This window comes from Centroberyx gerrardi, chromosome 11 (assembly GCF_048128805.1).
Source record: "Centroberyx gerrardi isolate f3 chromosome 11, fCenGer3.hap1.cur.20231027, whole genome shotgun sequence".
Taxonomy (NCBI): Eukaryota; Metazoa; Chordata; class Actinopteri; order Beryciformes; family Berycidae; genus Centroberyx; species Centroberyx gerrardi.
In genome coordinates, this window is record NC_136007.1 from 28,216,911 (window position 1) to 28,229,009 (window position 12,099).

Sequence of the window (12,099 nt, forward strand, 5' to 3'; positions counted from 1 at the left end):
ACTTTCCCCCTTTAAACTGACAAACTTAGCAGAGACTTGAGGCTGGGAGTCTAGTTGTACGAGAAGGCAGCCAGGTTGGACAGACTGAAGGTAAGCTGTGAAACAGATGGTTCCGCACTTCACTGTGGTCTAGCTGTAACCTAGCCACTCACAACACTGTTACACATATTATGAAAGCTGGAGAGAGAGTAGGTATCGTTGCCAACTGTTGCACTACATTAACCTTAGCAAGCTATTGTTAACGTAATGTTATGCAGAGCTAGAAAACTAGATGCAGCCAGCCATTCCCACATACTTTACTCATGTAAAATTGTATCTTTCGTTTGAATCTTGCTGATGAGGGAAGGAAAACTGAGTTACATTTAGGTTACTACTATGCCCAAAGTATGTCAGTGTAATTTGCTGCCCAGGTTGAGTAAAACAAGGTAAGGTACCAGATTTACCAGGTACCAGGTTTTGGTTTAATACTTGGCAGAATTAGTTATTTGATGCTTCATTACAATTTCTGATCAAAGTAAACAGATGTGCAAATATGCTGTTTGGGGAAAACAAATTAAAAGTAAAACAGTATTCTAATTTTATTCGCTCAATTTCAGAGCAGAACTTTTGAATTGTGATTATTGCTACATTTACAATTGGTCAGTTGAATGTACAGATATAGCTTGATAGGAGCTAGATGTTCTCTGTTGTATACCCTTGCAGAAATCACTGAGTGTTGGAGTAAAAGCAGCCAATTTGTGTGCGATCCTGTTGAGCATGGGAGCATTTGGGTGGAGTGTAGTGATGATCAGCAGTGTGTCCCCCCCCCTCCAAAAGTTGAAATGAATTCTACGCCTACGCTTTCAGTTGCCACTTAGTGCAACAATTTCTCTTCACATTGATGCAGAGTGGGACCTGCACTCTCACATGCTGACTTTGAGCGTCTTTTCTCCAAGTACACTTCTAAAAGTCTGTTTCCAGATGCACTCTGCCCGGCGTAGTGAAGTCAGTGCCCCTACATTTGAATCTGCAACTGATTGGTCACCGAAGAAACAGTCTCTGTACACTGAGATGCAGTACTCCTATAGGAGTCAGTCTGCAGAGCTTATCCACACATCAATTTTGATGGCCCTGTTTTGTACTGATCCCATCATCATAGCTGAGCAAATGGATCATTTTACAGAGCTGAAATTGCAGTTTCTTCTAGTTTACAGCAAAACAATCTGACAAACCGTTCAAAAGTTATTGAGTGAAATGTGCATTATCATGCCAATTGGCATGACGGGACCCTGTGGCAGGGAAACATCTTACTCCTGTCACTTTAGGTTTTTGCCATCTGTGCAAACTCAGACTCAGGTTATGGGTACATTTTGATGTCAACAAAAAACATGTATTTACTGCAGTACTTATTGCTGTCGGGAGCATTATTACTTCCTCTTGTATTAGAGGTAACCTACTATTAATCAGTCAGAGAGCAGTAGCAGTAGCTGACCCCTGTATGTGTGGGCAAGAATATTCTGTTTACTGGTTTCTTCATGGGAACAGGGAGACTCAATCACAGGGTATCAAAGGTTCATGTGAACAGCTTAACCTGAATGAGACCCTAACCAGTGGCCGGGTTACTGTAAACATAGCTAATGACATACTGCCAATGCTCAATTTGATGACTCAATGGCATTTTCAATGAACTCCAAGTAAACACTGGCGCATTGTACAGTACGCACATGAACCAAATTCATATCAGCCTCGTCCATGTGCCTGGTACAAGGGTCTTGGATACGCTGCGCACTACTACAGAGCCCTGGGTGCAACATGCAGTATTCAAATGCCCTGGCTCCGAATAAAGGCTTGAGGAGAGAGGGTATAGCGGGAGCCAGGGACAGTGACCCACATTCGGTAGCAGTGGCTCATCCCCATCAGCTAGACGCTTGCTTGCGCCTCGTAGGAACACGGCAACTTCCTGACCTCAGCCTCTGCTTCCTGCCAGCCCTGTGGTCTCTCCGCTCCGTGTCCCACGCCTTGTTGTCGCCGTCGGTGTCGGCTCGTCTCGTCCCGGCGCTTTGATGGGAAATGTCAGCACCTCTCGCCACGGAGTGCGCGCGTTCATATCGTATGACTCGGGAAGTGATGCCGCCGCCACGGGTCAGCTTGTCAGGACACATCGGGTGACACAGAGAGCCGCTGTTTATCAGCGCTCATCTCCGATAAAGGAGGAGAGGGGGAGGTCGGGAGAGTTTCCCAAAGCATTTCCATGTCTGCAATGACAAAATAAGATGGAGCCTCTCTCATTAGGTTGCATTGGATTGTACCACCAGTACGTCCTTTACTGCTTTGTTCTCTCTCTCTTCTCTCTCTCTCTCTCTCTCTCTCTGTGACTCACTGTGAACAAGTTATTTAAGGTCAAGCAGCAGGGGGAGATAGTATTTACCATTGTGAGTTATAATGTGTGTGGATATCCTCTTAAAGGCCTTTAGCACAAACCTCATAAGGGAGATATATGTGCCAAGATTTTAATGAAATGGGCTGTTTTTGAACTTGAGTTTTTTTTTTAGTGCCCAAAGAAAGTTGCATATCTCAGCTCTCCATGCGAGACAAAATGCAGCTTTTATGCAGGTTTATTTCAGTGCTTGGCTAATACCGAAGTAATGCAACTCTTTATAACCTTGAATAGGCAAGCTCAATAACGTTGTTCAAGTCATTTTAGTTTATACGCCAGAGAGACGGCAAACGCACAACTGATATTTGACTGACTCTCCCATATGGTTTTCTTTTTGGTTTACTCAGCATGTAGTTTAATGCTGGGTTTGCTTGGTATAAAAGCCCTTTAGTTTTCACTGAGAGACGCAATCACAAAGATGGCTAAAGAAAGACAATCTATGCCAATACTTTCTTTCAGTAATAATCCAAGCTGATCCAAGCACAAACAATTAAGAAATTCAACCCAACTCAACTCAAACCCTCCAAGTTCATTTGGGTCTTCTCAGGTTTGGGCATGAATGTCAAGCTCTAAATCTGGGTAAGCTCATTGCCAATGCAGGCTGATAAAAGTCAGTTAGGCTCATATAAGGTGGTAACTGTTGTTTGAGTGTTGTTTCTAATTCTTATAGTCATGACATACTCGATTTCAGAAGCATCACAAGTATGCACAAGCTATAAATTCATTATGTATTCACAAGTATCTGACTATTCATGGTTTTAATAGGATTGATGTTATGCTTTTTGCATGATTAAAATGATATGTGGATGCTGTTATCCCGATTGGGCAATGTGTTAACATGAAAGTACTGCTGAAGTAACACATTGGTATGATCAGGGCTTGTTTTCATTTGTAGCAACATAACCAAAGTTTTGAATGAACTCGTTCTGACAAAGTTGATTATGCTGGACCTTTGTGATGTGGTTAGGCTTTGTGGGACTTTTCTGAAAATTGTTTCATGCTGTACTGGTGTCACGTGATTTTCCAACCGTATGTTTGGAGAGAAAATCGCTCTATTTTATGGGCTTATCGTCCATTCCCACTGTGAAGTATCAATGCGCAAGCCGTTTTACTCTAAATGACTTTCATTAATCCTTTGTAATTAAAATTATGTCAAATACTACAGAGTACTGTTCAGTCAATTTCCCTGCTCTGTTCTTTCCCACTGCTTAGAGTTTAAACGCTTTGATCAAGAGTTACTCTACAGATTGGCAAAGGAAGCTCTGCATCTGCAGAAATGGTACAACATTATTTTGTCCATTCATTTGCACTGGTCTAATGAACAGTCTAATCTGGTAGCAAAGGCCTATTGTGTGTTTGCCAGGAAGTGTGTCAATGATTGGCAGGGTATGCAAATCTTCATTTCATTGTAACGAGTGAACCATGTGAACTTTTCTTTGCACTTTTCAATTTATACTGTGATAGGGTTAGCACTATAAAGATGATTGGCATGCTCATATAATTAGGAGCACAAGGTGGACCGCTGTGTGTGTGTGTGTGTGTGTGTGTGTGTGTGTGTGTGTGTGTGTGTGTGTGTGTGTGTGCGTATACGCTATACTGTATATAATCTGTTACACAATGTATGAACAGGATATACGTATATATATCATACAATGATGGGGAAAGGTGTTTGCCCCCAGTCTGTTTTTCTATATTTTTGCACATTTTCACATTGAATTTGGCCAGATCCTCATGCAGGTTGGTAATGTTATGTAGAGAGAGTCTGAGAGAAAAGATGACAAATGCTTGGTGCTTCTGATTTGCTTGTTGTGCAGAGTAATCAAACATGCAGTCCTCAGGTGCAAAAAAGGTTGGGTTTTCTTAATTTGATTGCACAGGCTTATGTTGATTCTGTTATCCTCATGAATTCATTTTATTGCTCCAAATGAAACCGTTTTTAAATCTTTCTATCATCAGATGCATTCTATTTCCAAACACATTTCTCTGTTTTCAGTTTCTCAGGTTTATGTTCACAGTTTTAGCTTTAAAAGTCTGTCTTGCTGTACTTCAATTGAAATTGGGAAATAGTTTGAAACCTCTCCATGTGTAGACCCGTTTTATTTTCTTTGTTGCCCCTTTCTGTAGTGTGACAGTGTTTAGTCTATATGTAGGCCTATGCAAAACTTGTTTTGCCTATAATCAAATAACCCAGAAATAACCTGATGGTGATAATAATGACGACAGTATCAGCAAGACAATATCACTCTGTTGTGAGAGCAACCTAATTATAATATCTGAATCCAAACGTAAAGTTCCCCCTTGCAATGAAAACTGCTGATGAGTATTTCTAGGGGGCACCATAATTGCAAGTAGCCTTCCAGTATTGATATGAATGGGAGGAGAATTCTATTGTAAGCACTACCTGGTTACCATTATAAGGCCTGAGATAGAAAGAGATTAACTTTCTGACCATAACACACTGCTGGCCTTGGCTATGTAAGCACAAGAACGCCTTGATATAATGCTGCAGTTTGGGCAATGCTCCAAGATCATGACCTGGACCAGATCAGCACAAAGGAAGGAACAATCGTAACAAACAATTTGGTGCCACCAAATAAATCTCACAGTCTACAAATTAGTTTGGGAGAGGGTGGCTTACTGTCAATTTGTGACTTGTTGGATTTTTCTCAGACCCCCGAAATCCATTAGCGTCTTAGTGTTAATTGGATAATTAGGGCCAGCTGTCTCAATACTTTAGTTAACAATCAGAACTAATTTAAGCCAGCTTGGTCCAGTATAAATCAGACCAACTTTCGCCATGACCATCAGAGTGAAATTGTGGCCGATTATCAAAACCAAGAACGGCAAGTCGATACTTGCGTCCTTGTGGAGAACGTGCTTCCCAAGTTGTCTTGGGGAGAATGATCTTCTCATGAAAGTCAGCACAGAGAAGCTTCCTTGCAATTTGAGATGGACTGTGTGCTTCACATCGTGCGCATGATTAATTAAGACACACAGCTGTTAATTTCCCAGCTGTTAACCGGCTCTGTACTGCAGACTGCAGCGCTGCTCGCCGTTGTCACAATGAATCTTGGGGCTTTCAATTGTTCTCGTCAGTCAAGTCACCATCTGATGCATCCTCGATATTTTGAGGTTGGCAAGAAAACTTTCGGGGTTTCTATCCGTCCTCCGTCCTGTTGTTCTTTTGATTTGGAATCGTGCTTCGGTGGTTAGATACTATGTAAAACGCATCACGGAGGACACAGGAACGCTCAAGAACGCGTATTGATAATCAGCCTGTGAGTCCACAGGTCCTAGACCAGGGATGGACAATCAAACACCACACCAGGTGATTTCACAGATTTGCACACCTTCAAGAGGAGGAACTAATTGGTAAAATAGCCTGTGTAGTGTTTGGTTGGAATGACAACCTGCAGACTCTTGGCCCTCCATGGTACACGGTTGTCCATCCTGTTCTAGAGGCATGCCATGGCCACAATCAAGAGAAATTCTTGAAGAGCACCAGAAGAAAGTTGTTGACACTTATCAATCTTGGAAAAGGTTCCAAAGCACAGTTAGAGATATTTTGTCCAACTGGAGAAAGTTTGGGACAGTGGTGAATCTTTTCAGGAGTGGCTGTCTTGCCAAACTTTCTAATATCTTTCGACCAAATCGTTAAGAAAGTCACTAGAAAATCTAGAACGACTTCTAGGTATTAGCAGACCTCTCTTGCCTTGATCTACAGTCGGTGCTCATGACTCCGTTGTTAGAAACACACAGGGGAAAATGGATGATCCTCAAGACTTCTAGAACTATTTTCTAAAGACAGATGAGTCAAAAGTAGAACATTTGGACCAACATGTGCCCCATTATGTCTTGAGAAAACCAAACAATCATTCCACAGTAGGAGTCTCATACCAGCGGTCAAACATGTTGGCAGTAGCGTCATGGTTTGGGGATTCTTTGCTGCATCAGGACCTGGAAAACCTGCCATCATTGAAGGAACCATGATTTCAGGAAAAAATGTCAGGCCATTTGTCTGAGAGCTGAATCTGGGTATTGTGTGATATGACCGTGATCTAAGAGATACAAGCAAGTCTGCATCGGAATGGTTGAAGAAGAAGAAATTTAACGATTTAGAATTACCTAGTCAAAGTCCAGACCTAAACCCTCAGTGAGATGATGCGGCAGGACCTAAAACAAGCTGCTCATGCTCGAAAGCCCACAAATGTGCCTGATTTGAAGCAGCTCTGCATGACGAGTGGGCCAAAATTACCCCACAGCACTGTGTGAGACTGATTAATTAATCAGGAAGTGTTTGGTTGCAGTTATTGCTGCTAAAGGTAGTGTAATCAGTTACTGAGTCTAAGGGGGTGATTGCCTTCTCACATACAGGGGCACTGGGTGTTGCATAACTTTCTTTAATTAAATGAGTATCAAAATCTGTTCACTCGGGGTCCCTTTTATCGAATGGCAGGTTTTGGCTGAAGATTGGATGACATTCGGTGTCAAAACTACATTAATGCAGAAAATCAGACAAGGGAATAAAATATATATAGTGTATATGTTGGTAGGCAGGTAGGTAGACATCCGACCCAAGGGTTATCATATTTCTCATCAACATCAATTTTCTGTCCCTCTCCCTCCTCCATTAGATCATTTTCTATCTGCCCAAAGTAGCCCTCCTCCAACACACACGCACCCTTCTGTGGTTATCTTCAAAACCTTCAGGGGTTTAGGAGACAAGACCGAGATAAGCCATATTTTCCACTGCAGGCACTGCCGATTTACCTGCCCCTCCCTCTTTCGTGTTGTCACAAACAGACAGAAATTGGTCAGGTTTTATTGCTATCTCTCCCCAACTCTTTCTTGCTCTTTTTATGATGCCCGCCAAGAGATTTTGCCAAGCCAATCTGTAGTAATGGACACAGCTCTGCCCAGCAGGAAGGATTGCGCTCCCCAATACAGTTTCAAAGGAGGCAGTGGCGTGGAGAAGTTGGATTACCACAACTATCTTTTCATTTTAATGATGTGCTCTCTGCCTCGAGGAGTGCTCTTTGCAGCTGTTATTTGCAAAGCTGAATTAACCTCAAATACTGTACACAAGGAGAAAGATGTGCGGGTTGCTACTCCTCTGATGGAAAAACTCCTCATATCATATATGGTTGTATTAAATTCTTGATGCATATTGTGAGTTATCTAACACTGGATCTCATTTCATATTATTGGCGAAGACGGAGCACAGGTCCACAGGTAATTTTCCATTTTGCATCGTTTATGATGTTAACATGGACCATTTGTGATGCCATATGTAGTCGGCAACTTGTATTCACTGTAAACACTGCTGTGAAATTGCATGAAGTCACAACACTGCTGAGAGGGAGGAGTGAATGAGAAACAGAAGACAGTCATAAGATTGCATTCATGGCAGCATATTGTAGGCAGTGCCATGCTGTTCCATGCCAGGCATAAGTGCATGTTGGCAGCATTTCTACCGCTGTTATGCGGCGTGATGGGAATAATTGTAAATGAATGATGGGTAATATAGGAATACTGCATTGTGAGCACAGGGGAAATTAGGCTAATGTTAAAGGAGGATATTTTGATGAGGGCACGATTGGGTTAATGCGTATCCATAAAAGATGGCAGCATTTCAGGACTGCTAATCGAATGATTAGAAATGAATGAATTGCGTTTTCTACCTCCTTCTGGAGGCGCAATCTGCAGGATACGCCAATTTGCCAGAGCCTGTCACATGTTTTTACGCTAACCACGTTTCTTTTTTTAAATTGTCCATGTGTTTTGGCATACAGTCATACAGTGTCCATCAAGATGACTAATACTGAGCAAAGTTATATTTGAAAGAGCTGTAGTGTTTTTTCCATCATACTGAGAGAGAATTGCTCATCTTGGCTTGAGCTTGACACATTAGAAAAAGTCACATTTCTATTTGGCCTTGTGATTCACTTTTGACATCAAGATGTATGTATTTTATTTAGCACAGACATTTGGACACTGAGTTGCCAAAGAGGCTCTTAGATCCACAGTGGGTCTTTTAAAGGAGAACTCTAAATGAAGGGCTACAGTAATTACCTTGAATGTAACAGAGTGTCCTGCCATCCAACCATAGGCTGGCCAATGCACTATTGGACTCCAACCACCACTCTGCAATATTTCCCAGGTGGCCTTACCTGCAGCTATGAGATAAGGCCAGGTCCATTTCCATGAATGCCAGCCCTGGGTAAATATCAGTCCACAGTTAGACTGCAGTGTTCTGGGTTATGGTTGGGCTTTATCGATATTACTATACACCCTCTGTCAAAACACGTATACATATGCACATATTGGCATACACATATAGTCTGCTTTTCTGTCCTTCACTTAATTGATGTTCTTACAAAGACTTAAAATACATAGACACACTTGCTCAGAGAAGCATATGGAGAGGTAAAAATAGCTCCGAAATGAGTTTGATGGCAACACTTTTTACGATAATACTACTAACATCACTTCAGATGTGTTGCATTGGTTGTGAGATTAACAAATCCTACTGCTGTTATTGACTGTTTCACTCCAATCTAGTGATGGCTTTACATCTCTTCCTAGCAACGTTGTTTCATCCATTTCACTGTCAGCAACTCAACATTGAAATGGACTTTCAATGTGATTTGCTTTCAAATCGCATCTGAAACAGTCACCTAAGAGTTATTTTTTGTATGTATCACTATCACAATACATGTCAAATGCTTGCTTGGAAATTGTCTCCAGAACTAGAATTTGGACATTTGAAATGTTGTTAAATAACTGATGTTGTGTTAGTTTTGCCATCTCTGCAAATATGATGCATGAGTAGAAGTCATGATGTGCCATTTCCTCTGTAAACATAATGTATACTCCAAGGGAGGGGGTTACATCGAGTTCAAAGGGAGTCGCACAGTGTTGCATTCTCGGCCCCTGGCTATTGCTATTTCTTATCTGCCTTAATAACGTTGCGGTGACATCTAACCACTGCAAACTGCATCTATATATGGACAATAATATGATCTACAATAATAGCCCGATAGCTTTACAGGCTACATACGGTAGGACTGACTATCCCCCCCAGCCACCTGCATCTTTGCCCCGTGCAATCTAAGTGGGCCAAAGCAAAGCCCAGCTCCCACACCGTCAAGTGTGAAACCTTTTTTTCTTTCATCTTATTTTCTTTGTTCTTCTCGGGGGAGGAGCGGGCTCCAGAGTGGAGGTTCCCACTGCTGGAGGTTGTTATGTTAGGCTGATTTAAATTAGAATAATTTTGAGCACACTCCTCAAAATTGATGCCTCCCAGCAAACTAGGACAGATTTGTTATGGCCATTTGCTATGCCCTCCCATGCTCTTTAATGGCTGTTTAGCACTGCAGCCTCACAGTTCTGTACAGAGTCATGAACTCTTCCATTTTTTTTTTCCTTCTACTTTTTTAAATGAGAGTGGGCAGTCCACTCCTTGTCAAATATTTTATTAGATTTTGTGACAATGAACAACCCAACCAAAATGGGTACAGTATGAAACCGTTCTCAGCAAAGTAGGCCATATGAAGAGGATTGGTAGCAAATCCAAAAACATAATTCTCTATGGCGGAGAGGTTTTAAGGACTTTGGTTGTCTTTGTTTATGCCAGTGTGGGAAGTGTTTTACTTAAGAAAGCAATTCCTTCTTGTAGCACTAGAAAGCGTCCTACAGCAGTGGGACCAAGAGAGATGGAGAAGAGTGTTGTTATTTCAAGCTCGGGCTCGCAGGCTTTTCTCTACATTCTTATTGTTCTTAATTGTGGTGTTTTGGCCGACGTTGCCTCGGATCATTATTTTGTTCCTTCATTTAGGCAAATACAAACAATGTAGCTATGTGTGTTCTGCAAGAAAGATGATACGGGAAGTTTAAACTACAAGTATGTGCATGGACTTCAGTTAATTACTTCACCATCAAGATACTGTAGCAGTTCTCTACCAACACACAAAGTGCCAGATGAAGCCTGTAATAATCATTCAATATTACAACACACACAGAGAGTATAGGCTATTTGAAACAGATTTGATTCCTGCCCATGATTGGCAACATGAAAGGTGGTCGCATGTTTCAAAGCAATCTAGACATTGTAATACGCAGCGTAAGTGCTTTTCATTGCATGCATTAAAACAAAGAAGGGCACAATTAATATAATGTTTGAAAATGCTTCTTTTTGCTTTACTATTTTATGATAATTCAGAAGAACTGAGGAGTGAGGAGCCTGTCAGAATGTGCGTCTGTGTGTTTGCATTTTTTATAGGGTCTGATGGCTTGAGTATCTTAATAGTTATTTCGGATGATTGTAAACATGCCACCCATGTACACATCCAAGACATGCATATAGTGTTTCCACAGGGAGATCAGAGGGCAGGGTCAGCTACAGACCAGCAGTCCTGCAGCTGGTAGGGATTCAGTGTCTTGCTCAAGGACACTTCAACAGGATGGATGCTTGCCAGTACAGGCGGTCGAGCCCAGGTCCTCCAGTTAAAGGGTGGCCTCTGCTCACTACACCTCCCTGCTGTGTGATTTGTCATTCACTTCTACCTGCTCCTGCCTTGGAAAGCTGATCATCATTTCATTTCTGCAACCTTGTTTACATCAAACCCATAGCCCTTTGAGACCCAGGTTTGGAGATCAAATGCAGAAATATTTATTGCGGAGCAAAATCGTTCTGACAAGAAGATCATCCATTTGGGAACAGAACTACTGATAAAGCCAGCTGATATAAAATACACTACTTTCTTCATGCTTCATACTGGCCTTTTCAGTGAGGTCGGCTGTGTAAACATGATAGAGAGTGTCGAAATACAAGGACTAAAGAAATCGGCAAGCGCATTAATCAAGAAAAGATACTGTCAAAAATCATAGGATTGTAGAAGCTGCAAAGGTCAACCACCATATGACACCACACACAGGCTGTCAGCATTAATATTTTAACGACTGTAGACCCATAGGCTTGGAATTGGTGCGGCTTTGCTTTACATCATGTTTTACATGTCTAAACCTGAGTCTTCTGGATATTTTGAATTTTACATGAAGTGTTATTTTCCGCGCATGGGATTTGATTTGCATTTCAATTTCTAACTGTTAGAGAATTGTATGCAGTGCACAATATAAACAGTGTGTCTACTATTCATAGTTCCTTTTACAGCTAAACTTGGCCACATGTCGGCAGTTTGTGGTACTTACATTAACACATACATGATACCTGTGTATGGGCTTCATGACATTTATATGAATGTGTAAATGACCGAGTTTAACACAAAGTATTGCTGCATTTGCTGTGTACTCCAATCCATTTATATGCCTGATGCTTTTATGTCAGTGATTTTTTTTTTTTTTTACCAATAAAAAGTTTCATAGACTTGGCCTAAATGTCATAAAAGTAAGCCTACTAATTAATTCCACACACATCATGCCATAGGTTTACACAGAGAGTGCACGCGACCATTTTTGCTTCTCCTGCAGGCGATCTGGGATTATACATTCAAAATGATATCGCCTTCAAATCAATTCAGGATTTATCATTCATTTATTAAACACTGTTACCAGGCAACAGGCCTAAGCCTAGCAAGGCATCCGAGTGCATTTGTGCAGAATATTAGCAGTTCATTTACTTAAGGAAATTGCTACATGTCTCCAAAAGGAGGGTTAATTATTCT

At 41.4% G+C, this 12,099-nt stretch overlaps 1 protein-coding gene across 2 annotated transcripts in view; it reads left to right on the forward strand.

The window, feature by feature from the left end:
* tmem132e (transmembrane protein 132E) overlaps nt 1–12,099 on the forward strand; it is a 321,617-nt gene that overhangs the window by 234,269 nt on the left and 75,249 nt on the right. The gene's annotated exons all lie outside the window — the stretch shown is intronic.